We start from the raw sequence: 25,921 nt of genomic DNA, 5'->3' as shown, positions 1-25,921 counted from the left end.
ACAGTGAGGATACTTTGCTTCACTATTAATTTTACAGTATGTCAGCGATCGCAGGATCAACAAGGCTTTGGCACTAGAACCTGGGACAGCCAAAAAAACCCTAATCCACTTTTGTTAGTATTAACCCAGCATAAAACTGGCATTTTAGAGATTTCTGGCCAAAGGAGTATAGAAGAAAATATGTAGAAATAAAGTCTCTAAAGACATAACATTGGTTTTGGTCTGTGGGTGGTATTCTTGCAAACCACAAAGCATAAATGCCCCGTCCAGGAAAATCGATCATTATGGAATGCATTGTGTGCCTGAGTAAAAAGCTGTTTGCAGCCATTTCATACTTCTGCCATGAAAATAAGACAAATAAGAAACACGACTGCTAAATAATTCCCATTCTTTCCCCCCCTAACCCGTTCCCCCCAGTTTTAAACCCAATCTATTCAGGCCTATAAATACACATACATATTTTTTATATATATATATACACACACATACACTGTCTCTCAGGCTTAAAGATCTGTATCAATAGATTTCTGTACTTCAAATATTTTTAAGAAATCACAAGGAAAAGGAAGACACTGACTAGAGAATGCATGAGAAACCAAATTACCTCAGTAGCAGCAGTTCACGAGGTTTCTTACCGAATGTGCGCTGCCATATTGCTAGGCCCAACTCTTCAAGGAACGTACTCTGGAAGACAAAACATTTATGGATATTTTCAAGACATGGATTCTACCTTTATATATCCAGAAGCTGCAGCTTTGGAAGCAAAAGGAACAGTCAAGGTCCTAAGAGAGAAATTACTTCTCTTCCCCCCCCGCCCTGTTCCCCGATATCCCCATTGACAAATACTTTTTTTGGAAGATTATTTTCCATGTTAGCCCTTGGATGAATCCACTCCTGCCCTCCCTCACACGAGGAGTTAAATCCGTGGAAATAAAACATTCCTTGTAACACGAAGCTTTCAGAAGTTTGCCAGTTCTATTAACACCACCAAAAGCGATTAGGAAAAAACATAAAGCAACGTGGAAGTTGCAACTGCAAACGCGTCCCCTGCCAGTTAGTAACAAGCATCAACTTCTTAAACTGGTTAGTTATCACATATAGACCCTCATCCAATTAAAGTTTGAGAAAACAGAATCAAATAGGAGGATTGTTACCTGCTTTTGAGAAGGTTCACCAAGCAAGCATTTTAAGCTTTTTGACTCTTTTAACACTGATACAAGGAATAATTATTTCTCTCTGCCGATGCGATTGTTAAAAGAAGAGAAACCCCGGATTGTGGTGGCTTCGTGGATGCTATTCTTTTTGCACCACAGCAGGATTCTTGGCTGCCAGTCCAAGCTGCTTTCACTTGCCAAGTTTTAAGATGCCGGTTTTGCCTTTCATTTTATTGTTCCTTTCGCAACGTTAAAGACCGACTTAAAAAACCATGCACAGCTGCTATCGGGGAGGGGGGGGAATTATTTGAATTTTGCACAAGAATGGAGATGAGGAAGGAGAGCGCTGTGATGTAACCACAACGACACCCACAGAAATACTTCCAATATTGGGGGGGACGGGCTCCACGCTCACAATCCCGGCGTTTGCCTACAACGCGCTGGGGATGTGGTGTAAGACAAGGAAAGAATAAAAACGGCCAGAGCTACGACCAACCCTAGTCCCGTTAGAGGTGGAGGATGAGACTTCTCTTCCCCCCTACCCAGCACCTATTTTTTTTCCCCCTCTTTGCTCAATCCACTTTCCGCGGCTTAAGGCTGTTCTTTCCCACTGAGGATTTCTTCCAGGGGGGGAGCAGGGAAGCAAGAGGTTGGGGAGCAGCCTAACAAAAGGATTCCCCTCGCGCACCCGACTCCTACCCCACCCTTTCCGCTGCTTCCCTCTGATAGGAGTTCACCCGTGCCCAAACACCACGGCCTTTCTTTTTGACGCGATGCCACCGTGAAGAGGCTCGGCACCACGGCGCAAAAGCTTCCAGCAAAACTCAGCGCGGGGCTGCGAATCCTTGCATCAAACACAGTCATTTCTCGTAAGCCACTGCTTTTTGGTTGGGTCTGGTTTGTTTTTTTTTTTTAAGAGATTCTGTAAAAGGAAGTCGGGGATAGCTTTATTTTCCTTTAAGAGAAATCCCCTCTGTATACGGGTTGATGTGTTTTGTTTTACTTGATGTAGCAACAAAACTGTTGGGACTGCTGGGGCCGAGGCTCAAACGCATTGAAACGAAGGAACAGCAACAAAAAGTTGTTTGTGATCCTCCTCGAGCTTTAACTAGCTATTAAAAGCTTTACTGTGGCTTCTGCCCAATAGGTGTTATTAGGAGGTACGGACTGATATAACTCTTCCATCAGGCACACAGAGTCAGTCTGAACAACTACTTCTTGATACAGATGTTAGGGGGGAACATACACTTCATATTCCCATTCAGACATGGTTCCTGGAGCTACCCGTGCAGACAGACCTACGTGCTTAGGAAACGCATGCAGGACGGTCAGAATGGCTGAAGAGGACTATTTTTCACAGTACCTAGGTGACTGTTTATACAGCCTGCAAGCCAGAAAATGGAAGCTGTTTCAAACATACAATAATCAAGGGTGAAAACAGCTCTGACACCAGCTGTTATACGTGCAGAGGTTTACTGCTAGCTTTACAGCAGAACTAACTGCAACTAGAAGATGAATACACCCCCGTATTTCATACTCAGAGAAAAAGAGACAGCCTACAGACAACTTAAAGTTTCTATGAAAAACAACAGTCTGAAACAAAAGCAGCGTGAATTAATAAAGGGGGAAAGAAAAACAGCAGCTTTGTTCTAAAGTGGAAGCATAAGATGTGAAATTTCAAAATCAGATGGCTTGGTCTGTGATTTCTTTCATTTAAATGAATTGATCTGTTGCTAAACTGCTGCTCCGGTGCCAAGAAACTTTTAACTCTTTCGTCTCAAATCTGCCCGTGTTTTGCTGTTCTCACTCTCCTCCCCAGCACACTATGGTTAAAGCAGAAAGAAATTAAAAAAAGAAGTGGGAAATATAAAAAGAAAGAACCCCAAGAGCATAAAAAGAATGGGGGAATTAAACTCACAAGCACATGCAGGACACAAAAGAGCCCAGATATGGAGCGTATCGGTGCTTCGTTAGAACTTCTACTGTATAAACAACGTGATTCTGGTTCTTACAATGTTGCTAAAACTTGGAAAGGAGACAGAAAGGCCTTCAACCTTCACAGTTCCACGTACAGCAAGAACTCCGGGGCAAACCCAACAGAAACAGGGCTAAGCAGCAAGAAAAACAACAGAATCCCTGACCTAATTCATTGCAAACATTCACTTACCGAGAATGCCTTAAGCATTTCCAATAGAACCCCCCTTCCTACACATGTTCTCCTATGTGAAAAAAGGAACAACAACCAAAAAAGAAAAAAAAGCAAACTGAAAAAGCCCTCAAAAACAACTCAAAAGATTTGGTAAAATTTGGGTGAGAGTTCCTAGTGCTTTTCCATTTTGTTTGGGATTTGTTTTGCCCACTTAAAAAGAAAAAAAGAGAATCATTAAAAACAAAGAATAATTTAAAAAAAAAGGAAAATAGAGATGTCATAATTAGAGATAATTCCAGGGGAAAAAATATTTATGTGTAGAGAAGGCAAAAAAAAAGGAAAAAAGGAAAAAAAGACTGTTACATATCTATGTATCTCCCACTTTCCAGTTCTGCTGCAGTTCCCTCTAAACTGCTGCTGCTTGCTCCAATCTGCTGCCTGCTTAACAGCGGAATGACAGGCAACATCTGTTTGTATAGAAGCCAAGATCAAGCCTTCAAAATTTTTTTGGCTTGGTTTCTTTTTTTTTTTCTATTCCCCCCCCCCGTCCCCAACCATGGAAAGCTTTAAAAAAAAAGGAAAAATAGAAAGGCAAAGAAAAAGTAAAAGCGCCCAGCGAGATTTTTGAAAGCGACTCAAGTGAGGCAGCAACTATTTTCCCTTGAGTTATTTCAAGGTGCAGGACTTCGAGGATAACTCTTTCCTCCCTCCACCCGCCGTCACCTCCTCCCCACCCTACAGCCTCTCTCTTGCCCTGTGCTATTAATAAAGTATCACACAAACTGGAGGGGGGGGAAAGAAAAAAATAGAGATGAATCCAACGTACCTTGATCAGTACAAGGCCACTCCCTCCTACGGGGAGGGAGGGAGGGAAGGGGGTTCTTCAGGAGGCAACTAAAAATAATTGCATGGGGAGGGGAATAATGGGATGGTTCAGGGGGGACAGTCTTGTCACAATCCTCTCACTCTTTTTTTGTTGGTTTTTTTTCCCTCTTTTTTCCTTTCTTTCTTTCTTTCTCCCCTCCCTTTTACAGACTACAAAATACATTGTGCACATTTTCAAATAAGAAAAGAAATTGGTTTGAAATAAGTAAAAACACGCGGGCATGCAAAAAAAAAACCCCCCTCAACCCCAAAACCCTATCAGCCCAGCTCCAAATACAATTCAAATGACTAACAATGTCAGGCTACTGCCAATTCTGTGGCAAATCGGGAGAAAGCACAATAATTCCACATGCTGAGATGTGAACAACTGGAAAGAAACCAACTCTCTACAAGTCACAATGAAAAGTATGACGGTGCCCCCAACCCCCCCCAGCCCAGCCTCACTGCCATCCCCTTTTGGAGTCTCCCTCTGTACCCTCCTCCCTCCAGGGTGGGGGATAAAAAAAATAATTGAAAAAAAAATTAAGCCACTAATTTAACAAGAGGAAAAAGAGAAGGAAAAAAAAACCCAACAACACCATGGACTGAAGCTATTTAAAAATCGGGGAATGTTTTGTTCACTGGTGATTTGGGACAGTGCTCCCATGTGTGTACAAACACACACACATGGAAAAAAACACTAAAAAATCAGACAAGTTGCTAAGGAGACTTGTGTAAACTCAGAATACAGGCACATTTCTGGCCTTTCCCCCTATATTCCATCTCGTATTCCGATCACGCACCACTGCGGCACGATTGCACCAATGCACTGCATTAATCTTGGCCTTAAACGGGCTGACTGGCAAAGCAAACTGTGTGTATATATCATCTTTCAAACTTAACAAGTTAAAGGGAGAGAGGGTGGTGGTGGGTGGGGAGGGCTGGTGCTGGGGGGGGGGAGGCGGGAACCTTTGTGCTGAATATAAAATATAGGAGCTGAGCTTAGTAAGGGAATTTTAAAGAGGAAGTGTTATCCAGGCGTATATATAAAGCTGCAAGCCTCCCTGAGCTTTCTTGCATCTCTGTGTCTCTCTCTCTCTCTCGCTCCTCTCTCTCTCCCACTTCTCCTGACAAAATCCCCTGTTCCCTGGCAGATGTCTGAAACCCTGCCAGATCTAACAATGTCGGACCCACTCTCTGCCACCAGACACTCGGGGCTGCAGACTAGCTCATTCTCTCAGCACAGTGGGGTCATATATACATATTAAACAACCATTTATGGGTTGGGTTTTTTTCAGGCCCTGATGTGAGTGTTCCAAAACTGTACATTTAGAGATCTTTTTTTTTGTTTTCACCTTCTACTTTTAGGAAGGGGCGGATTAAATCAAAGCCTGAACCATTTGTGGAAGGTGACTATGGAAGCACAACACAATCCATTCCTCGGTAACTGACAATGCACCAGCCCTGGGCTGGGACAAAATTAAACCTGGGAGGTTTTTTTTCCCCTGTTCCTTGTTATTTGGGTGCAGGAAATACAGCTCTTTCTCTAAGCCCTCCTTCCATCTCTGACAATCTCAAACCCTCTCCCACTGAGGGACAGCTCAGTAGAATCACTCGACACCTGCCTTTTGCTGGTTTTGTGTTCTGCATTTCACAAGACAAGGATTTCAGTCCTCACATGAGGAATCCAGGCATCTACAAATTCAACAGCGGCACGTACAGGAAAAGCCAATTTCATGGGCTGTGGCTTGGAGTTAGTCCCACAGCATTACCCCACTTTCAGGTCTGAATGAGGGCTTTTACTGAAGGCAGCATATTCCAGGAGAACCTAAACTGCCCTAATGAGCACCGTCTTCACTTTACACCAGGCCAGCAAAAGCACAGGAGAAGAAAGTCCATTTGCTCAGACTCAGAGGGTTTCCACAGCAGAGCTGAGAGTGTCCCCTGCCTTCCTTTCAGCACAGCTGATGTCACACTACGGTGCCACCCCATCCAGGAGAAGCATCATCATGTGTTGGGCATTTAGGGTCAAATGCTCACTCCCTGCCCCAGTACTTGTTATTCACATGAGAGACTAGACTGTGCTATGGCAGGGCTGAGGGTGCTGAACAGCCACACGTCCCACAGGCTTTGTCTCAGCTGCAACATAAGATGCAAATGGATAACTGTGACTAATGCTCTTGACGAGGCATAAAAGAGGGACAATATGGAAATCTGAAAGAAAAAAGCATAGTTGGATTCAAAGCATCATGTGGAAAAAGCAGAAGCTGGCCATCAAGAATAAGTCTACTGGTATCTTCCACTTAATCTAATGACAGTCTCATAAGACTACTATCACAGCACTTGATGGGGCCAATTCTGACAGTGTGCTTTCGTTCCAGCTCTAAATGACAGTGTGAGGGCATTACTGACAGAGGAGCAAATGATAAAGTTCTAATCACTAAATTTGGGCTCCAAAGTGAGTGAATCTGTGGCACTGTACACAAGTCAGAGAATGAAATATGTATTTTAAATGTGCCTCTCGGTGGGTTGGTGCTCAGGTGGCTGTAGAGCCACCCTGAACCTCACTCCCTGAAGTTCAGAGGTGCCTCTCATTGCCTCCATTCATGCTTTCCCATTTCTCTTCCACAGATCCATTGGAAAGTGGAACATTTGACTCACCTGACTGCTTATCTCTCTTTGGGAAGAGCCACCTGAAACAAAGATACCAAATCAACAAGTTAAAACTACTCATTTCAGACAAAGGCTGTGCTTTTGCCCTAGCAGGTACAGAAAAAGTAGGAATCGTGGCAAAATATTCTCTCTCACATACTAGAGAGGTAGACAATGGAGCTCCAAGCAGCCCTACCTAAAGGAACATGCTCAATATTGGGCAGGGATTTGAGTACACTAACTGCAGCTGCACTGCTGCTGTCAAAATCCCTACTGACCACAGAGCAGACACTTATGCATGTGTAGCCTGGACACAACTTGAGCATTTTTCCAAGGAAAAGAGGATCCATAGGTCTGAGGCCACTAGACAACTATTAAATAAATCATCAGGCTCAGTAAGAGAGGTTTTTGCAAGGCATCAGTACGAATAAAAAATTAAGTAGCAAGGCAAGGTAGAAGAGGCAAAAATATGCTAAAACCAAAGCAGAGGCAGTACCAGGTGCTTCACATGCTTCCCCAGTTCTGGGCCCTAAGATTTGCAGAGGAATTTGTAGCGTTGAGCTTGACTAAGTGGGGCTACATTTTTGTTTTGGTTGCAAATTGGAAGAGACTATTTTTCTCCACAAGTCTCCCAAAGCATCTGTTCTCTAAGATTTCCTTTTGTAAGACCTAGTTAGAGGTGTGTCATTATTTTTAAACGTTACCCTTCGCAGTCACACATTTTATCATCATTACATGTGTCATTATCTGTGTATTTGAACTGTGTAATTTGAAGATGAGGAGATAAAATCCTTGCAGGGGGTCTAAGAGTTACTTCCCCTTGAGCAAATATTTTGGGATAATACCCACCATTTGCTACAAGCTAATGCATCCCCAATTGAAATGAAAAGCAATCCTTTTGCAGGTCACACTTTAAAGTGACCTAGAGAAAGAAACAGTTTGGAAACACCCGAAGAGCAGGAGAAACGCTCAGCAGAGGAGGATACTCAACTTACTCCTAGCTTGTAATCAAGGCACAGCCATCTAGAAAAATCTGTGCAAATATCATTTGCTTTCACTGGAAACACGGTATTCATGGCAAGTTCTGTTTCTCCCAAGCAGTGAAAGATGAGGATATATCAACCTGTTTCGTGGTTGGACTGTAAGACAGAAGACAGTATGTCTTATTTAATGAGCTATACAGAGTAGCAATTACAACAGTCCTGACAGAGCAGTAGTTTTGGACCACTTAAGGGTTTGTATAATCTGATATAAATGCAACTCAGGTCATTTAATTTAGGAGGCCACTTTCATTTTGCTGTTCCTGTAACTGATCCACCTTGCTGCTACTAATGGCTATGGGGATTTTTTATTGCCTCAACACTGCTGTCCCCAAGTGATAGGCAAGCAAATGAGATCTACTCCAACCTATAGCAGCCAAAACACACCCTCTTGTTACATGACAGCTCAGTACATCATCAGGTTCCAGGAGACTGTAAGGCACCAGTAGTGAGATGCTACCGCAACACAGGCAAAGCATCAGGAGACCAAAAGTCTAAACCTCTGGGTCTAATCTGAGAGACAGGCACGTGCAGCAGTGATGTCTAAAACTGCAGTTCAAAGGGAACAATCAGATGTGTCATGAGACCTGCAACAAGATGCATAGAATTTCAGCTCCTGATGAGCAACAGCCCCAGTTTGACCTAAGAATGTGTTGGACTTGATACTATACTTGGAGTAAAAGCTGCTATGCTGTCCAAGAGTGGGTCAAGTGCAACAATTGGTGAAGAGTCACACGTTAGGAACGGTTTGGGTTACATTTTTCACATCTGTCAAGGCCTTCTAGCAAGACATTTTGTCCTCTATATACCCTATCCTAGAAATCCTAAAGAGAACAATAAAGATCTACTTTCTTCTACCCTGAAGTCAAAGCCGTAACAAAAAGACCAAGGTAAGCAAAGGCAAATTTTAGATGGAATAACAATGGTTCACTGGGTGTGGGAACAACCTTACAGTTTGCAGGTGAGCAAAGCACTGTGGGGACAGCAGGGGATATTTTCCTCAACTTATATTATCCAAACCCAGGTCACAGCTGATTATGCACAAAAGTTCAATAAGGTAAGAGCAACTCCAGTGTCCTAGGCTGAATAACACACCCAAGGGATCTGCAGCTCTGTTCTCATTACCCAAGTGCCACATCATGCCAAGGGGAACACTTCAAAGCGAGTGGGGAGGTGTGTCAGCCCATGGAAAACCATCTTCATCAGGACTCAGCCCACTCTGCCTAACACTGGGAGGTGTGTGGGGTGCTGAGCCTGCAGCGGGTGCTCATGCAGCTCAGCCAGGCTGCCCAGCCCTCCCCGGAGCTGCCACTGCCTGCCACGTGCCCCTCGGGGAGAATGTGTGCACACACCTACACATTCCTTCTGCATTATTCCATTGGAGGCTCATGCCTTTGGCCACTGATTCACCCAGCTCCAAGCAAAGCAGCCTTCTAAGAGTTAAAGACAAAAAACTTGACCAGCATCTCATCAGATTTGAAAGTCAGATATAAATCATGGAAGATGTTTCATTAAATGCTGCTGTCATGTTTCTATGACTCCAAACCTTCAAAGAAGAAACACTACACCTCCAAACAGGACAACTGATTCTGTGTATTGCTGTAGATGCACAAACCTCTAAGCAGTTAAAAATGAATTCAGTATGAAATAGATGTTGACACACCTGACAGAAGTCTCCAGTAACTATAGCTACATAGAACAGCAGGTGCATGGGACTAGAGCACTGTTTTAACCCTAAAGTGAACACTTTTAGAAAATTACCTGCATCATCAACCAGGAGCTTTCAGTATTGCAAGTCTGCTGCTGAAATCATGAGAGCAGAGCATGACGTTTCACAGGCAGAGCATGGAAGCACAGAGGAGATGGAGTAATCTTCAGAAGCTGACAGGAAGTGCACAACATAGCCTGGAATTTATCTTACATCTCTTGGTTCCAGTCCAAATGCTTAAACCACAAGATCATCCCTCAGGCCTAGGACACTAACAAAATCTTTAACTCTCATATTGGAAGATGTTGAAGCATTTTCTGTGATTGTATTGCAGCAGAGGTGATCTCCAGCCTAGGACAGGATCCTGATCTCACTGCCCGATGTTCAAAGACAGAGAGACAGAGTTGGAGACCTGTCTGTTGGATGACAGCCCACACATTTGGGCTTTTCACACCCTGGACCTGATGTAGCATCCCACATACTTCTGCCTCTGCTGTGCTATGATGGTTTGCAGGGATCTGAAAAAGGGGAAAGAGATTTTTCCAGATACAACATCTTACTGAGAGAGTGCCCCTTCCCACATCTTCCCTGTACAGCCTCAAAAGGGACAGAAAATGAAACAATCAAAACTTCAGGAAAACTGTAAAGTAGTGAGCAGAATTCCAAAATAAGATGGAATGAGACTACTTAACCACAAACACAAAAGCTTTCTGGGAAAAGAGGGGAGGAAGAAGGGATGTCTTCTACCATCCAAAACATCGCTTTCAGCAGGTATAAAAATACTCTAACCCCAATTCCCTTCAGAAAATACAGTGAAACATGTTGATTATCATAGCAAGAGTGATAGCTTGGGAGGAAAAGAAGGAGGAGTAAGAGACATGTGTCTACATGCTCAATACCAAAGCAAGAAGAGCTGAAGTGAAGCAGATGTATATCTGAAAGCAGACAGTCTTATTGGGGAGTAAGCAAATAACCCTCATGTTCACTTGTCCATCTCCTCTTTGGCCTGAGACTAGAGAAAGGACAAGTGAAACAAACAGGGTCACAGCTTAGCACATATCATAAAGCCACCTAAGGGAGAAAAAATCTGCCTCTCTCAGTTTCAAATGACTCAAGGAGAAATTGTTCCACCACTTCATCTTTTTTGGCTGCATGTCCCCTCAGAACACAGTGCAGTGAGCATTTTATCTCATCTCCACTTTCTAAATCTAGGTCACCTCAATCTGTGGCTGCATTGCCGGTGATAACTGTATGATTTGCCACAGCCCTGCCTTGAAACAAGTCAGCAACAACTTAGGAAAGGCAAAAGAGCAGGCAGTGTCTAACTAGCACATGGAGAGGGCTCCTCATAACCCAGTCTCTGAACAGTCACCAAAGGAGACAGATCACCTCCTTCATCATCACCTGAAGTGATGGCTCACTTAAGGATAAAAGCCTTTGGGCCCACAATCAAAAGTCGAGAATATTCACCTCTTCAGCTGCTGGACCTGTGTCAACAGGAGAATGTATCATTCATTACCACCATGCTAGTTCAGCGTGGCTACAAAACTCGCCTCTGGTAAGAGGAAACAGGGATGGAACTGACTGAGAAAGTGGTTCACACGCTTCTGTCAAGCCTCCTGGAGATATCCTGATTCTGAGATTCTTGCAGATCTAAGGCCAGCAGAATTGAAGTAAAAATAGGAAATCTGAAGCAAACCCTCACAGAACAAGAAATGTAGTCTCTTCCCTTTCCTTGCTCATGTGGGATTGTCCCTTATAAAGGCCTAAAGGGTGAACATGTAGATGCTCTCATTTGTCCTAGTAACGTCTGTTGCTGCAAACTGGGAGGGGAGGAGTGCTTCAGACCTGCTTTAGATTAGGAAGAGACAGGAGAAATAAAAAGAGCATCTGACACCAAAATAAAACTATTTTGGTCACTGCCATCTCCCTTATTCTAAATGAAGCAATTGTGGGCTACGTTTGTTTTGCATTCATAATTAGCAGACGGAACAGATGGCAAAGGCGTCACTTAAAGCCACACGTCCGACAAAATAACCCAGGCTGCCAGTGCAATTTTTCACTAGGAACAAGGAATACTTTCCCCTCTTCTTCCCATTGAAATGTATCCCAAAGAAACGAGGCCAGCAAATGTTTGCATCGAGTAGGGGATTCACCGCAAAAAGGAATCTATTGTGTTCTGGAGCGTGTTGATGACTGGCTGAGTGAGGAAGAAAAGGGCAATAGCAAACGGATTGCTAAGGGAACAAAAAATAGGAATGGAAACTAGTGATAGGTTGCCAGCAATATAACAAGGGGCTCAAATAAACATATACTCTCTCCCTTTAGTCTTGTGGTTCAAGCATAGGCTGGAACTCAGGACATCTGTGTTTCATTTCGAAGACAGTTGAATAGGAGAATCCTGATCAGTGAAGGTATCTATGGTCCCTCGTGTGTACCTGACTTAAAGATGCTTTTCCTCTCAATACCTACCTCAGTTAAAGGATCCTGGAAAACTCACTGAGAAGCAAGCAAGGCACAAAGTTTAATGCACCACCCACCGTACACGGATGGTTCACAACCTGGGTTGGGAGAGATCATTTCACTAGAAATCCGGAGTGTGAAACCCATGTGTGGCACTCCCATCCTATTTCCTCTGCCACAGGCATGGAATGAGATTAAAAAAGAAAAACCCCAAACCACATGCTACTTGCTGCAAACATTGAAGTGCTGTTCCTTGGTCTAATAGAGCTGTGCTGTGTCTGGCTTGTGACACCCACAATACAGGGATGTGAACATCTCGGAGGAAGAATTTCTCTGGGGAATCTCTCCTGAGAGCCCATCTTGTATGACAAAGTCCCTTTGTTATGTTCTTTACCTCCTACAGCCCCCCAACAACTTGATCACGTTGAATATCCCTTCTTGTTGGGAAGAAAAAGGAGAGACAGATACTAATATAGTTTCCTTCCTTTTATAGCCTCGTGAGGTCCTCCGACAGCCTTGCTGATGGACAACAAGAGGATTTTGGCACACCCTTCTCTGAGCACTATGGATAAGCTGTTCCCAGCATGCATGACTGAGCAGAATCAGGGCACAAACTGATGGGCAATATAATAAACATCATGAGCCTCGCCTCACACATACTGCAAATGTGCTAGTAGCTGTGTGTTTCCACAGCTATTGCAGTCTCAAAAGCCTCCTCTCTGATACTATTAAGATGCTAATAATTGTGAGCCTTGTCCAGCTATTGCAGCCACAGGCCTCCTCTCTCAGATACTGCAAATGTGCTGGTAATTGTGAGCCTCAATAGCTGCTGCACTGTGGAACTCTGGTCTCTCTGATGTTGTAAATACACTAATAATAATGAGGCTCGATATTACTGTAGCCTGCTCTGCTGACTGTCAACAAAAGAACAATGCCTAGAGAAAGAGCACAGATCTCTAGCAAAAAAACACAGGCTTAGGGAAAAAGGATAGGTGCCTAGGAAAGAGTGCAGACCTATAAATAGAGAAGAGGTCACAAAACCACAGAACGCTGGGGGCTGGAAGGGACCTCTAGAGATCATCCACCCCTTACCCTGGTCAAAGACCCTTCTGAAAAAGGAAAGCCTCTCTGGGGAAGAACAGAGAGCCCCATCTATCTATCTATCTATCTATCTATCTTAGTGTCTCCATTAGGAGCAGGATGGAAGGGTTGCCTTAACACACATCCTTCCAGTGAGGCTCATGGCCTCTGGATGAAAACAGATGGCAAATCTCTCCCAAGCATTGCTGCTCCCTTCACCATGTACTGGTGTAGGAAAGGGCTCAGTAAAGTAGTCCCTGCTTTAAGGACTACAGATATGTTCTGCATTAAATTCAGCAATTAAAATGCACAAACAGTCCTCAGAGATGTAATCTCAGTGTAAATAATCACTGAAATAAAACAATTCACTAGCCAAATTGCTAGTGGAATCACTGGAGGAGGTAGGAAGGTGAATACCTGCCTTAAGACCTTGCCTCTGTCCATACTTAGTTATTCATGCAAAGTGGAACAGCATTAAGGTAGGCTGGAGTTTAGCACATGCTCCTGCAAGCTGGATGTGGTTCAAGTTTCCTGTAGGTAAGGAAGGTAACTGAGCCAGGGTGCCCCACATCTGAGGTGACCGCACTAACTCCTGAGACACTGGATGAAAACAAGATGCTACCACAAATGCTGCTGTTGCTGCCTACCCCTCTCCCTTCACCTTCTCAAATCCAGCCTCCAAAGCTCTGCATTTTGCCAGCTCAAGGCAAGCTTATTATGTTAAGCATGAGGGAAGAATGGTTGGGGGTGTAAAAGATTCCCTTTGGTGGGAAGAAAACATAGACTTTTCTCCCTCAAATTCCTGATTCTGACACTGATCTCCCTTACTCTCACTCCCCTAAAAACAGCCCATTATTCACACAAGCCAGGAACAGACTGATCTCACTGAAGTCAAGGGTAGTTTATAAGACTTCTGAAAACTCGGTACGCTTCTAATTCAGGCGTCAATGAATTCAGTAGATTAACAGGTGTCAACATATTCATGCACAGGGCTTAATGAAAACAAAAGGCATTTGGACCCAGAACACAGCAGCAGCAGAGCAAAGCTGGTATGCTCATTATATAGGCATGCACACACGTTATTCATCAGCTCACAAGCCATGTTATCTTGCTATCTACACTCATATGTGTATCTCACCATGTTACACAGTAGGCATACGTGCATGCAATATTAAACCAGCAATAGCACTTGGGGACATCAATTAGACACGTGCTTCTAGAACATACATTAGTAAAGAAGTAGAGAAAGATGTATTTCAGTGCAAAGTGAGGAACTGCAGATCTCCAAAGGTGAAGCCCTTTACAAATGAATTCATTGGGTCAATTCACCTTTATGTCCAGTGTTCCTTTAAGGCTTCAGCGCTGGCTGTTACGTGGTGTCCCACCATTTCTTCATGGTGGGAATTTTGTCTGGTATGTATAATAACTCTCACCTCCACAGCATTAATTTTTGCCCATAGGCGAAATTCTCACAAGAGCCATAAAGTATGCAGTTACCTCATCCTACTGTCTAATCTTAATTTCAAGAGAATGAGGTAACCAATCTCAGCACCAATAAATTTATTATCATTGTTCAACCTCAATTTTCCTCCTTTCATTTCATTTATCCAATTAAACCTGTTCACATCTGTGGTCCTGCATTCACGCTATGCATTTAGAGCACTCGGACTAATGATTCCCACAGTGAGAGGCAGCTTTGAACTCCATCTTTAATTCCATAGCTCCTCCTGTAACGACACTAACTTGGGAGGAGATGCCTGCAGCCACTTACCAGCTTACAAAAAAAAGGGGGTGTGTACCAGTGCCAGGGCTCATGATAACTTCTACAGAGTTAACACACTTTCATGGCACAGGCCAGGTAAACTGGAAGTCTCCCAGGTGTGCTTTTTCCACAAGTTCTTTCTAAATTTGGGGAACTAGGCTGAGATACCTTAAGAATGCCTCAGCAATTCTCATAACCTCTTGGAAAATCAAGCTTTTAATTGGCTTTTGCATTTCTGAGCGTGATGGAAAGCCTCAGAACTGCATATTACTACTCACTTCTGACAATGAGATTGTGATATCGCTTGAGGCTTGCAAAATAGAGATAAACATTATCCCAACATTAAGACATACTTTCTGATAACAAGTTTAAGGTTCCTTTAGCTTTCTTTCATCCTGCTACTATAAACTCTTGCCCAGATTTCTCAGGAGGGCAGAACTCAAATCCACTTAGATGTACCCATGTGGTAATAAATAAAATAATAATTAATAGGTTACTCAGATAAAGGATTTCCATCTTAGAGCAGCGGAAAGTATTAGTTAATTAATCATCATGTTGGCATTAACTTATCTTTTGGCACCTACAGTAAAATGTAAATCTAAAACGAGCAGTAGGGGTGGAGGGGGAACAAAGAAAGAAGAAGCCAACAATAGTTTTGGAAATGGATGACAAAACCCAAATGTTCTGCCTCACTGCTGCTAAATTAAGTGCAGTGTTATCAGTGCAAAGATTAAAAAAGGAGAGATTTTTCCTCTGAACCTTAAGTCACACTTCTTAGCTGCACAGGACATGACAGCAGCAGTGAAGACAAGAGAATTCACTCACCCTGAAAATGAGTGGAAGTAAAGAAGGATCCGTTCGGTTCTCCATTTCCCCAAACACAGTTCTATAAAGCAGAAAAAGAAAGAAGGACATTAGTGTGTTGAATGCAGTGGGTGAAGAAGTGATCCCCCACAATTCTCCCTTTCCTCAGCACCATCCAACCTGCCTTCACCTTGTTCTGCCTTCAGCCCTTTTCCCCTGCAGAGCTCGAGGGAGAGGATTACAGCCAACCTGCCACTTTTTAACAGTGCTGAGTAGAAGGGGCTCTAGAGAGATCCTGGCTTCAGCTGAATATTATTCTGGGAATTAGTTTTGTTGTTAAAAGGATGAGAAAAATTGTTTTTCCCACCTTCCATCAGAGGCCCTCAGCTGCTGAACAAAGATGAAAGATCCTCACATGGAATCGACTTTTCTCCGATTGATTTTGTTCAGCTTCCTTTTGAGTCAAACCCACTCTTTCAGGGAGAGGTCAGGTCCAGGAACTCATGCATAATGTTTAATGTATGCATCAATTTGAGTATTAAGGGATGCACAGTTCTCCCATGATTCTTCTACCTACAGTCAAACTGCATCTTCTCTGCCTCTTGCTCTGTATGCATAATAAAAAGTCAGTTAGCTTCTGATTTTCTGGCATTTTTACAGATGCAAAAGAGGTCTCTCAGCATCTCTGTCCTTATGATACAGCAATGAGAGCACAGAAGACACCGAAAGGGACATCACACCCTTTGAAACTTCCTGATCTTCTAGTTAACATTAGAGTGTGGGAAACATAGCCCTTCATTTTTAAGCTGCCCTGGGGCTTTCCTAGTGTTTTCTACTGCTTTGGGTTTTGATAGTATTACTAATTATTAGTCCTATACTGGACCATAAACCAACAGCCTCAAGTCAAATGGATCCAAAAGCCATCCAAGCCAAACTACCACTGAGTTTCTCCAAGATCTTGGGCAAGCCATGAACTCTTCTGGTGGATCAGTTCCTCCTGTATTCAGGTAAGACAGAAAGCCCTGTTCTAGCTTATGATGATGCAGTGCTGTAGGGTGCTTGAGTGATATGGACCTGGAAGTCACCTAGGCACTAAGATGGAGAGATATGCTTTGATGCTGTTGGGCTCATGAGATAGATCTGCTAGTCTTTACTATTGACTCAGTCTTGATAAAATCACTTAATCAGCCTCAAACACCATGTATGTCTCAGATAAATCTGATATTATCTTCCCCTCAGAAGAAAAATGGTGAAAACAATTAATGCTTTATAAAATACTGTTAAAAAGAGAAGCATTACATCTGGTCCTTTTACCCACATCCCCATGAGAATCAGCAAGGGTCACAATTAGACACATTTCTTCCAAAACTACAACCAATAAACATTTGGTTCAGTTTCACCTGTGGGTGTTTACTTGACCAAAGTTACTGTGCTCCTTCTTGCCCAGGAACAGGTAAATCACTGCCTGGTAAAGGAGACAGGAGGATGGATGTGCACTTTGCTCCTCCAGAAAGCCATTTTATTACCAAATGGACCATGAATAATGGAAGGTAGAAAGACAACCTTAAACTATCTCTGCTCCTGCTTTCAATTCAAGATATCCTAAACTACATTTGCCTACAGTAACCTCCCAGGAGTCCTACTATCATCCAAGGTTCTCTGGAGTCTATAAACCCAGTGCTGCCAGAAGGCATAAAGGCACCTGATGCAGGGCAGCTCCAGCACCGCGTGACACCTGGGGAAATCATGGCATTCCACAAAGCCAGGTTCAATCAGCAAAAATCAATGTATTTCTAATCAGCAGGGCTACTTAGGCACAGCACAGAGCCCACAGCTTCTCAGAGAGCCCCTACAACCCCATCCAAATGAAAACTCATTACTTCCATAGATCCAGATACTACCCTTAACGTTCTCTTTTCTTCTGTACCCTTTTTGCCACTAGAATGACACGAAATCCAGCCATTCAGCATCTTCTGACTGAATGCACAAAACCCACCAAGACCTGGTCTTAGCTGCACCAAAGTCCATTCAAATGCTATGGTTTTCCCCCCAACTTGCCCAGTCACAGTAACTCACAAATCCACAGTAAGGAGAGAGAAAATGTTTCTGGATCTCTAAAGAAAGAAGATGCAGGTTTAAGTGTCTTTTTTTCCCCCTCAGTCTTGCATTCATTAATTTCATTTCAAGAATGAAGTCACATCTAATTCTTTTTTTTTTTTTAATGTGGCTGGTTATTTGATGAGTGAAGCATTAGATTTGTGAGTTGTTCTGCAAGCCAAAACATGCTCCCTTTCATTCATAACACTGAGCTGCTCTGCATTAAACAGCCGATTATCATGAATGAAGTGGGTGTAACTTCCTTGAAATCCTCCAAAGACCTGTCAAAGCAGAGCTACTGCAGCTCAGTTTTCTCCTTGAAGCGCACAGATCATTGGTTTAATTGTTCCACATTGATCTTGAAATATGCTTTCTTGGTTCAAAGCATTAGGTGGTATCATTTTTCGAGGAGGAAAGGAGAGAAGGGTGGAGACTGGTGCCTCGGGATAAGAGAGAAAAGTGGGTATATGTCTCAACCATCACATTTAGATTTTCTTCTGGAATCTAAATTGAGCTTCATCCATTTAAAAGTGTGTCAGACAAAACCTTACAAATCAAAGCCCTGGCCTGTTTTGCATGGATAATCAAGAGCCTCTGGCTCTTTTTGTAAGAGGCAACGTTTAACCCTAAAGAGAAGAGGACTGATCTTACTGTTAAAGTGCTGGCCAGTGACTTAGAAAATGTAAATCTGACCCCAGGTCTGCCATTCTCCATCCCACTTCAAACCTTTTGGTGCTGCCCCAGTGCTATCACTTCAATAAAAGAACGTGCTGATGATATTCGTGAACTGTGATGGTCTTTGAGCCCAGAGACTGAAAGACTGCAGACACGCTAATGAATAAACATTGCACAATCTGTGTCTAGGAACTTGTTCTATAGAAGGATCTAAGGATGGCCATTATCTTTAACAGCTAGACCTGCAGCATCTCAGTGGTTTATCACTCTTTAGGACACCAACAGATGGCTCTTGGCCAGTAACAAATTGTGATAGTGACATTGACTTTGGTGGACCCAATAAATATCTCACCCACATCTGACCTCTTGCCTAACATTCTTAAAGCCTGGCAAGCTGGAGATGAGTACAGGAAACTCAGGAAAGAGAAACAAAACCATAAGTACTAACACACTTTGCAGGGTTAGTCTCAGGAAACCCTGGGGAAAGTGGCACCAGTGAAAAATCTTGCATTTCAGCTCAGAGCTTTCTGCTAAATTTCATTCTCTCACCAACGAGCAAAACAACAAGTCTTGATGGTAGTTTCATGACACCAGTTTTTACACATCTCTTAACAGCTACAACACTAACAAAGGCTGCTGCTTTTGGAAAAGAAAACAATAAACATTCCTCCAGCATTCTGGAAATCTCAGAACTACCAAAGCACTGCAGCCAGCTCCAGAGACAGTCCCACCTGCTCCCCACTCCTTTATCACCTCCCTGCAACGAGGTGATACCCACCTGGGAGCACTCACATTTGCCTGGAGCCTGTACCCTACTGAAACTCTCATTCAGACTCCAGAGCTGGAAGTTAAAGGTGCCCACAGCAGAACACGTACTCCACCCGCTACGCCTCGTAAAAATCCACATCTCTGCCTTGCTTATGAGCAAATGCAAATCACCACAGCATGTCCCCAGGGATTATTCTGTCCCTGCTGAAGTGAGTGAGAATTTTGACACTGGTTTCAGAAGCAGCAAGAGCTGGCTGCCATACAAGCAGGTCTGACAGGTTGCATTTTCATTCGCATCGTTACTATTACGGGCAGGAGGATTCATTTCTATTTATCTCTAGCTGGCATTCAGTCCTGGATTTAAACTGCATCTGTGGCTGCATTGCTGTGAAATGTATCACTACTTATGACTCACGCTGCAAAGGACACATTTGTAAACTGACCCACCATTGACAAAATCCTCTCTTTCTTCATTTGTAGGAGGCAAGATGAGGCATAGGTTCCTCGTCTGATTCATTTCCTGAGGAAATTTTTACCCCATGCATCTTTTTCAGTCCTTATTCAGGCAGAGGGTAGTGAAGTGATTAATACAAAATCCATTCTTGACACAGAGTGGAAGGAGGATTCATTCAAATTCTTTTAAAAATCAGTGCTTAATTAATTGCTTAGAAAAACACCCCATTGCCAAAAATGTGTGGGGTTGTTTCGGGGCTTTGTTTTTTCTCTTTCCTTTTTTTTTTTTTTTACTTTCAATTGAGAAAGCTTTTCCAGTTGAGAAACTAATTACAGGCAATGGCACACAGCAAAATGCATGAAGGACAAATCTGGCACCTTTTGAAATCAAGCCCCTCGGAAGGAAGAATTAGCAACCTGGACAGAGCTCCAGGCAACTCCGGCTTTCCTGCGTCTGGTGCTCGATCTAATTCACTTACAACCAGCTCTGGTCCTTTCTCACAGCGCTGCAGAAATCCTAGGAGAGCTGGATATCTAACACCTTTGACAAACACAGACAATGACCAGAAAATTCAAATTGCCAGAAATAAAAGATAACACAAAGACAGCGCTGAGGAAACTGCAGTAAGTTTCTTGACAATTTTTATCTACCTGATTATTCATATCAAGACAGTACTAACCAAGTCCAGATCAGGATGGGGTTGTGAACAATCCCTGGGGCTTGAAAGGCTGTTCAGAACTTGGCACTCGGGATCAGGCTCATTTCTCCATCCTATTAGGGTGGACAATGTTAGCCTACAGAAGCGGGGAGAGAAATGAGTGTGTCCTTTCCCTTCATTTCTTCTCCCTCTCTCCCCCTCTCTCTCTCTCTCCACATTCTTCTCCTCTTGTCTTTTCCACTGCGAGCACTGAATGATGGGATTTTTGACATCAGAGGAAAGTCATCCCTTCTCCACTCCCCCAGCTCCTGCAGCTTCCTCCTTATACACGGCTGTTCATTTGCATACTATATCCCCACTCAAAGAACGGGATCAGCTGATCTGACCACAGCTTCATCTCACTAAGCATCCTAAATCCTGCCCAAAGTAGACCAGACTGACTGGTTCATTTACCCTGGCAGCCTGCTACCAGCAAGCCTTTAAAGTACATTTTGTAACTGTGACATACCTGGCACTGACTATAGCAAAGTCATTGTTTAGTCAAGGTAAAGTGACCTCTATTTACTGAGACAACTCGGCTGCCTTCAGGGAATAGCTGGATTGAAGTGAAAATCTGCTGGGAAAGTTTCACTTTGGCTGGGCTGATGCTTACTACAATAAGCTAAATGTTTGGTCAGTTCATGCCCTTTCTCTAGCAGTTTCTTCAGCCCTTTGATTTATTATCTGTGACTAGACAGCAAATGACCCCGTGCAATTTCAGCGAGCCTGTGGTAAGCCAAAGACAGAAGAAAGGCTTGTTCAACTAAGTGTATTTCCTAATCTCCAATAAATACCCCCTTGATTATCACAAGCTGCCAGGCACCTGCCATAAATCGTTTATTCATGTATTAAAGAATTTCATTAACAGAATCAGGTCTTTCTCTGCATGCAGCTTCTCAGATAGCGTCAGGCATCAGTTCATTCCAGCTGCACTTCAGGGGCTGCTGAACAGGAGCGGTGGCAGGGTCAGGGTAGGGACTGGAGGCAGGGTCAGCGTAGGGGCTGGTGGCAGGGTCAGGGTAGGGAGTGGGATGAGCCAGGAACCACCCCAGGAACCACGTATGCAGTGACTCAGGCAGGACTGTGAGTCACGGCGCTTCTCCCGCTTCCTCCTTTCTCCAGGGGGCGGAGGTAGGAATTTCCTGCTGGCCCGTCCTTGTAAATCACAACGTCCTGTTGCTGCAGGAGGGTCACTGACGGGGGGCAATGGAGCTACTGCCCAGTCCACCTGCTCTGCAGATGGAGAGATGGGGCGTGCAGCCCCACTTGGGCATCTATAGCAGGAAGATGGCAGAGAGATGTCACAGCAGGACCCCAGGTCCCCTTGCTCTGCATTGTAGTTCCATTTGCAGAATAGCCCTGACACCTTCAGACATCTGACACCTTGCCCAAACTGCATGCTGTCCCATCCAGCAACCCAAGAACACAACTGTCCTCTTATAAACACAGGAATCACAGAGAAAGTGAAAGGAGGAAAAGGAAAAAAGGGAAAGGGAAAGGGAAAGGGAAAGGGAAAGGGAAAGGGAAAGGGAAAGGGAAAGGAAAGGAAAGGAAAGGAAAGGAAAGGAAAGGAAAGGAAAGGAAAGGAAAGGAAAGGAAAGGAAAGGAAAGGAAAGGAAAGGAAAGGAAAGGAAAGGAAAGGAAAGGAAAGGAAAGGAAAGGGAAAGGAGGGATGCTAGCAAAGATGGTACTAAAGCAGAATTCCTGGTCATACTCCAGGGATGGTGAGAGAGCACCAAGTTTAGCTGACACCAAACACATGTGCAGGAGGCGAAATGAGCTTGGTACACCACAGGAGCTGTTCCTTCAAGCTCTGCACAAAGAACTGGACTGACAGACAGCACTGATTTACTCCACAGGCTCACCTGATACACAGCCATGTTGTACAGTGCTTAATCACTTAACTGTTTAAGTACCACACAGTGACAAATAATATTGCACAATACCATTAATAGCACCTATTACAATAGGATTATATCCCTTCAACTATGCTGGTGTAGTTATATGACTTGCCACCAAGTGTGGACACAGTGGGTAGGACTTTTCAACCTGTCTCTCTTTTCAGTCATGCACCTTTACACTGGTTTAATTTCCTCCCTTCTAGGGCTGGCTTTGCTTTAGATATCGCAGGGGGAAACATGACATAGATACAGCAGAGATACAAAGGCACATGCACACAGGGAGATCACCATTTCAGATCAGGATTGTCAAAAGTGTTTTATGACACTGATACTGGAGAAGGAGTTTGTGCATTTTGGCACATTCTTTAAAAAGTGGAGGTTTTGAGAGAGATCAAATGGTTGCAATCTGACTCTCACATCTTATCTGGAAGATGATGGCTCTTGAAGCATCTTTTAGAGCATATCATACCTGGGCATCAAAGACTTCTACAAAATATTTGCACAAGAGTTCTTCTGTCTACAGATAGAAGTATAACCAAATGCAACAACAAGGAAATTAAAACTAGATTTTGACCAAAAATGAGACATTTGTCTTTAACATCCAAAGGCAATTAACCCCTGGAAGTGCTTCTGAAGGACAGAGCGTGGTTTTCCATCACTCACTGTTTTAAAACCAAGGACAGGCATTTTTTATCTAGACAGATGCAGTTCAGACAGAGAAATCTTATGGCCAGCATTGCACAGAAGGTCAGAGCAGACTCTGATGAGGATCCTGGCTGCCTCCACAACCTACGCAGCCGTTCACCTACTGACTCCCCAGCACCGCTCTTGCAGTACATACCCTTGTTGTGCACAGTCAGTCTGTTTCCCCACGGATGACCAGACCTGACCCTGCTTAGATTACAAAAGCTAAAGGGTTCAGAAGTGAGGAAAACAGGAAATCCAAACAGTGAAAATCTCAGCAATAACGTTTCCTAACAAAGACCTTCAGATCTCACTCTCAGTCAACAGCTGTCTTTGTGACGTCCAAAAAGGGTGATGTTTAGTATGGTAAAGACTGTCTTTCTGCTATTTATTTTCACTCTGTTTATTTTTCTATACTGTGACATTTTCCTCCTTGTTAAAATCTTGGGTCATAAATGAGGGTGCTAATCCAGACCTAAGAAAACATACACGAACGCACGCTCTCCATATGCTTCAGTTACACAGGCTCACAGGATGCAATCCTCCCTACAGAAAACCCAGCCAGTATCTGTATCTGTGGACCACTTCAATTCCCCTTTGGACCACAAAATGAGAATGGATGCTGCAGAGACTTTTTCTTTCAAGAGACCTGAAATAAGACAGCCTGTAGCTCAATTTATTGTGTCACAAAGCTTGGGACTGCAAAGCAACTCCAAACATTGTCTTGTGGGGATGAGTGAATAAAAGCTGAAGAGCAGGGAAAGCTTAATTTTGAAGAAAACTATCATGTTTGTTTGCATTACTACTGCTGCATTTTAAACCTTACCCAAATGTCCTGACCTAATATCCTATACAAGCAAGGCTGTGATATTCACATGAGCTCCGGGGGCCAAATCTGTGAGTGGCATAAATTGGTGCATAATTGGGTCACATAAGTGAAGACCTTGTCTGAGCTCTTTGCAGAGAATGTTATGGGAACTGAAGGAGGTTGAAGAGGCATTTTAAGGTTTGGTCACATTGAAATTTTAAATTCCATGCAATTTGGAGGTGAAATGTGACTTTTTGGCAGGCAGGGCAGGTTTTTTGCCATTACAGTGCCATCTAGTGAGGTGAGTTTGAGAGGCAAAACAGCTGCCAAAAGATGGCTGACCAACAGCAGGTGCTGAGCCAAGTACTGAAAGGAGGCTCCAGGATCCCATTAAATTCCATTAAACACACAGAATTGTAAAAGGCACATGCAGTGGTGGTCCTCAACTATTTACAAGAAAGATAAGCATTATGGTACATAAAATAAAAGGCTCACAATGGAAGGGGTTGTAGAGAAGCTCATCCATTTTCCAGCTGTTATCCATGGTAGAGGACACTCAAGGCATTCAAGTTTGCAACTAAAAGTCTCAAAGTCCAGCTTCCCAACTGATACAAGCTGCTATTGCTCGATCAATTTATAACTGCCAAGCTTATGTTCAAGAAAAGCCTGCTCAGAAGCTTTTTTCACAAGAACAACACTCTTGCAAGTGCTTTTGAATGCCTTTGGCCATGTTTCTTCCAGCTTGACTGTACAGAATCCTCGGCATAACTCCCTCCTGCATTCAACTCAGTTGTATCAGACCATCTGGGCCAAATTTGTTATCTTTGTAATTGATTTTAGTGGTTTCTCCCATGGACCATTTTGAGAGTCTCTATCCACAGCCATTACTATGATCAATCATCACCCAAAAAGGATTTACTAAGCAAGCACGTCATATTGCTTACAGAAAATCCTCCTCATAATCCCCATGCTCAAGTACTGGACTGCAAAGTTAAAGCTTTAACATATGAGCCTGAAATGAACTGACCTTTTTGAGTTAAAACCCCAGTCCTAATGTTTTACTCATCTTGAGGATATTTGTCCTCAGTGGTATGTGTGTCAGAGGGCGTGAAAGTGAGAGTTTCTTGAGGTTAACAATTGTTCATACTCATAGTGGATGAATCATATCCACTATGATAACACCACAGCAACATCCTGTATAATTGTCGGGAGCCTCTATTTCTGGCACCGTGTCCCTAGTCTGTCTCATGAGCAAATGTTATTTGTGCTTTACTATATAAAACCAAAACCAAACAAAATTATACAACGGGACAGTATTCTGCAGGCACCAGCCAAAATCACAAGTGCCTAATTGAGCCTTCAGTCACCCGCTTCAATGATGAATTGTGTGACGAAGTTAATAGGGCTGAGATGGATATCTCTGTTCTCCATCCGATTAGTACATGAGCAACTCTCCACATGTGAGTAACAATATTTGTGTTTCCTTAGCCACAATTGAACTCAGTGGGACTATCACATACGTAAAGATCTGCGACACGGCTTTGCGAGGCGCTGGGTGCTGAGGGAACGAGCATTGGATTGCGCATTAGGAGATTTATGTTTTCCTTTTGGATGGCTGAAAGTCACTCCCCCCCCGGGCTTTCTCCCTCCCTTTTCTCTCTTCAGACCTGCAGTCTGCAGGCTTTGCTGTTCTTTCAGCAAAAGAGCTGCACCAAGAGGACATCAACTCGCTTTGCCAATCTAAACACAGACCTACCTGTGGAAAGCAAAGCACAACACGGAGGGCGATGCCAGAGCATCACAGCAAGCCACAGGTTTAAAGCAAACTCCCTGAGATAAAATACCAAGTATCTGTACCAGTCTCTAGCACAAAAAGGAGTTTCCCCCTGGGAAAAATCAGGATAGTGGTGCAACAACCTTTTTGTGTGGCATAAAGCTAGGAACATTCTTTAAACCTTCTTTAAAACCATCCATTGAGAACTTTCAGAACAAGCGCTTTGTTTCTCATTAGCAATAAGCTCTGCTTTGACATTCACTGGCTTTACTGTTGTATTTTCACATATTGAAGTCCAATACATACATAGAATCTTTTAAATCCATCTATAGTGAATATATATCCTGGTTTTTAAATAGCAAATATTGTGATGAAATGGCAAATTCT

At 43.3% G+C, this 25,921-nt stretch overlaps 1 long non-coding RNA gene across 1 annotated transcript in view; it reads right to left on the bottom strand.

Moving 5' to 3' along the window:
- Positions 1–599: 599 nt before the first annotated feature.
- The window catches only part of LOC133627627 (uncharacterized), a 49,436-nt gene continuing 24,114 nt past the window's right edge, over positions 600–25,921 (bottom strand). The window contains exons 5-7 of the long non-coding RNA XR_009820321.1: positions 15,698–15,758; positions 6,829–6,860; positions 600–684 (exon numbers count right to left, since the gene is read on the bottom strand). This is a non-coding gene — a long non-coding RNA (uncharacterized LOC133627627). The remainder of the gene's footprint in view (positions 685–6,828; positions 6,861–15,697; positions 15,759–25,921) is intronic.

The sequence above is a fragment of the Colius striatus genome, chromosome 23 (assembly GCF_028858725.1).
Source record: "Colius striatus isolate bColStr4 chromosome 23, bColStr4.1.hap1, whole genome shotgun sequence".
Lineage (NCBI taxonomy): Eukaryota > Metazoa > Chordata > Aves > Coliiformes > Coliidae > Colius > Colius striatus.
Note: the sequence above shows the minus strand (reverse complement) of the source record. Positions and strands in the feature narration are given on the sequence as shown.